This window comes from Panthera tigris, chromosome E3 (assembly GCF_018350195.1).
Source record: "Panthera tigris isolate Pti1 chromosome E3, P.tigris_Pti1_mat1.1, whole genome shotgun sequence".
NCBI classification, from domain to species: domain Eukaryota; kingdom Metazoa; phylum Chordata; class Mammalia; order Carnivora; family Felidae; genus Panthera; species Panthera tigris.
Window position 1 is genome coordinate 40,404,717 of NC_056675.1, and position 4,208 is coordinate 40,408,924.

Below are 4,208 nucleotides of genomic sequence, written 5' to 3' on the forward strand. Positions count from 1 at the left end.
TTCTGCCCCCATTTGACCCGAGAGCAAAGTGAGGCGCAGGGAGGGGTGTCCTGGCTCTAGGTGCCTCCCTCCCCTGGCCCTGGGGATACCCTCCCGGCCCGCTGGGGTCTCCTGTCGCCCGGCGGACACAGTGGCCCTCTGGGAAGGGCCTTACCAGCACGGTGGGAGGGCTGGACCCCCCACAGCTCCCTCTGCCCCTAGTACCCCCACCCCCTGCACCTCTCTGTCCCCCACCCTCTGCAAGCTGCAGGAGTCAGGGTGGGCTGTAGAAGGAACCTGGTGGACCATTACAGAATCTCACCGCTAAGGACAGAGACTTTAGATTAAATGCATGTGTTTGTGTCTGACAACCGGAAGGAGAGAGGTAATGTTGATCTAGAAAGCTCCTTCTGGCCCAGAGAGCCCAGAAGACTCCCCGAAGGACGGTGGTGATGTCATTCTCTGTGTGTTCGGGCACATGGCTGTGTCTGAACAGCCAGGAGACCACAGACTCAAAGGCAAAGGTTAGCGCTGTCTACCTCATAGAAAGACCCGGAAACGAGTAAACAGTCTGCGACTAGAATTGCTCAGTTGGGAGAGGACAGGAGCAGTCTGCTCGAGTGACTGTGTTCCCGGCGCGGCCGCGGGGCAGGGCCCGCGGGGGGAGGGGGGCGGGGGGGCAGGGGGCAGGGGGGCTGAGGATGGCAGGAACGGCCGGGGGCCCCGGGAGCCATCTCCGTGGGGGCGTCTGTGCTGAGCAGCGTCTGAACGGCAAGGCCGCTCCACCTAGAAGCCAGTCTGCGTGCTGGCGTGAGCGGTGACGGCGGGGCTGGGGGGGGGGGGACCCCCAGGTGCCCAGAAGGAAGACGGGACGGGTCACAACTGGAACACCCAGCAGTGGGGCCCTTGGACCCTGTCCGGTGTTGCAGGTGGACCGCCGTTCCGCTCCCTGTGCCGAGGCCGAGGGCTCCAGTCACCCAAGGGACCCCTCTCGTCACAACTCACGGAGATGCAAATTAAAACCTTAACGAGGTGCCACCCCCGACCAGCACGGTGGTCTGCGGGGTGGGGTCGGCCGGCCACTCTCCCCGTTGCTGCGGGTGGGAGGTGGCCCACGTGGCCTGTCCAGCTCGGGCGTGCACACAGGAAGGGCCACAGCCACCCGGCCCTCAGACCCCGGATGGGGACACCCCACGCCCCCCGTAGCAGCCTGGACAGCAGGGGTGAGCGCGGCCGTGAGAGGTGAGGGCGTGCAGGGAAACGCGAGGCTCGGGGGGTGTCTCACGGGGGGAGGAGGGGACAGGGGTGTGGGACGTCCCCTCAACCTCCACCTCAACCCCATCTCAGTGCCTGGGGGTCCCCAGAAATGTCTTTTCAACGGTCCTGGTTGCTTTCTCTGTCCCCAAGTGCGTGATGTCACTCACCAAAGAGACAAGCGAGTGAGCTGAGAAGCGGCCCTGGGTACAAGGGCCTGGGCAGGGCACGGTGGTTGGGGGCTGGGGACCCCACGATGACCGCAGCTGCACCCGGCCGTGCCCTGCGCCCCCTTCCCTCTCCCTCAGTGACCCCCCCACAACCGGAGCCACGGCGACAACCACATGTATTCTGCAGGCACCGTAAGAGGATTAGCGCCCATGGCCTGCTCCCCGGGCAGGGCGCAGGGACGAAGCAGCGATCGGGGGCAGCAGAGGGCTGGCAGCTCCGGGGACGGCTCAGGGCTCTTCGGGGACATACCGGTGGACTCAGTCCAGGTAGCGGGTGACCCGGGTGTAGATGCCTGGCCAGTCGGCCTGAGCCCAGCCGTCGCCCCAGCTGACCACGCCTGCCTGCAGCCGGGTGCCCCTCACCTTGCAGACCGGGGGTCCTCCAGAGTCACCCTGCATGGGGTGGGGGGAGGGAGGGTCAGCGGTGGCCCGTGAGGCAGGGCGTGTGGGGGCGGCAGGGGGTCACAGGGGGGCAGGGAGGCCACACCTTCTTCTTAACCCAGAAGTTATTTTTATGACAAGTGTAGTACGCGCCCCCTGGAAACTCTTGGCGGATATTGATGTGCTAAGATAAAAAACAGAAAAAAACAAGAAATCTGTCCTCCTTCCTCCTTCCCTCATCCCACCCAGGGGTTGTCACTGTCCGTTGTTGGGGTGATGAGTTCTAGAACTTTCTGAGGCCTGGGTAGGCCTCGGGCCGGATGAGGTGTGGACGGAGGCCCGTCTCGCAAGGAAAGGCTCCGAGGGGCCAGGGTGAGGGTGGAAAGACGGGACTAGGCTCCTTCATGCCCAGAGCTGCAGATCAGAGATGAAGCGCACCTCGGGCGGGGCAGGGGTGGGGGGTTCCCGTGTGCCTGGAAACCAAACCCACACAGCCGAGACCAGGAAAGGTCAGGGCCGAGGGCAGCCAGAGCTGAGTCAGCGGCTAGTGTGGGCGTGGGGGCAAGGAGGAGGGGTCCCCCTGCAGAGGCCACCACGTGGGCCCACGTGACCCATGTCCCCTGGGCAACCAGAGACCCCAGCAGGCTGGGAGAGCATCCCCGGGGCCAGAGAAGGAAGGCACCTAGGGACAGGACTCCCCTCCCTGTGCCTCAGTTTGCTCTCCTGTCAAATAGGGGGCAGAAACGGCACCGTGTCCAGAGACATTTGGGGGGGGGGGCACAGATGGCCCTCAGAGCCTCAGAGTTTCTGTCTCAAGCCGGGGCCGGGTGCAGACAAGTCCAGCCCCCTCCCAGGGCCCCTAATCGGCTCTGTCATCAGGCCCTGGCCACACGGCGAACGGTTAGGAAGCGCCTGCTCTGAGCTGGGCAGCTGGGGGCTGTGCCCATCTGATCTGCGGTGAAGACCACGGTACCCCGAGCGGGCACGGGGGCAGGGACGTGGGCAGCGTGGGCTGGCACAGATGCCTGTCACGAGGGCCTGACTGTCTCCTGGCTCACTCTGGGCCTCGAGCTGGGACCCTCCGGGGCGGCCCCGAAGACCCGACTCCTGGAGGACAGAGGAGACGAGCCAGTGTGCCCCCCGGGAACCGGGGAGGGCTTCCTGGAGGTGGGGGACACCCATCCCCACCCCTGTCCGGGTGACGAGTAAAGCAAACGTGGGTTTACAGACAGGCCACCCGGGGCTGCCCTGGTCCTGCTGTGGCCTGTGCGGCCCAGAGCCGGCCACTTAGTCCAGGGGGCAGCATCCACGGGGCACAAATGGTGGGGACAGCCATAGCTGCCGGTGCCCAGAAGGAGCAGATGGGGCCTGCCACGGAGCCTGCCCCTCAGCTCCTCCCTCCTCCCTCCTCCCGCCTGCACAGCAGGTGAATGGGCCCTCCCTGCCCCACCCCAGGCCCGGCACATGGGCTCAGGGCACCCCCTAACCCTGCAGTGCACACACATCATGGCCCTGGCCCCGGGGAGGCTGTGAGCCCCCAAGAGATTGGGGTGAAGCAAGGAGTGGCTGAGCCTGAGGCCCTTCACTGTGTGTCCTGGGGTCAGAGAGCCCACTGGGGTCAGTGTCAGAGAGCTTAGGTTGGACTGTGGCCCCAGACCGGGTGTTGTCCCCCTGGGTCACAGCACATAAGCTCTGTCCTCAGCCAGGAGGAGCCTCCCACCACACAGACTACCCTGGAGGCGGCCGTGGCCGGGGGGCCACGGTGGGGTCCTGCTTTGCCGTGTGGCAGGAAGGGCCTGGACCTGGCCCCGGGGCTGGTCTGCACTACCCTCAGCCACCAGCGTGGTCACAGCTGTCACCCACAAGACTCTGGAGCCATCCCAAGTCCTATCCTGTCCCGGCCTGTCTATACCCGCTCTCATGCTGGGAAGGAGCCCTGGGAGGCCAGCAGGGCACTGGGGAGATGAAAGGTCAGGGCCAGAGTCTTCGGGGCAGGAAGAGGACCGAGTGGGCAGACGGCGCAGCCTCAGCAACTTGCCCCCCAGCACCCAGTCCTGCTGGGAGCCCTGGCAAAAACTGGCCAACTTTCCCCAGAGTGTGAATGCCCACGTGTGAACTTGGTTCCCCTCTCGTGAGCCTGGCTCTTTCTTCCAGAACCAGAGGGGGGCCGGGCCAAGCCTCCGTGGAGACTCCGAGGCCGGCCCGGGAGCATCACCCAGCCCCACTCTCGGTGAGGCAATGGGCCCGCCGCGCTCCTGGCAGCGGTGCGGGTCCCGAAGGCGATAACCCAACGCGTTTCTTAAATAAGTTAATATTTATTCCCCTTTGCTTTGCCCCCCACCCCCTTCCCCCTTCCCCCTTCCA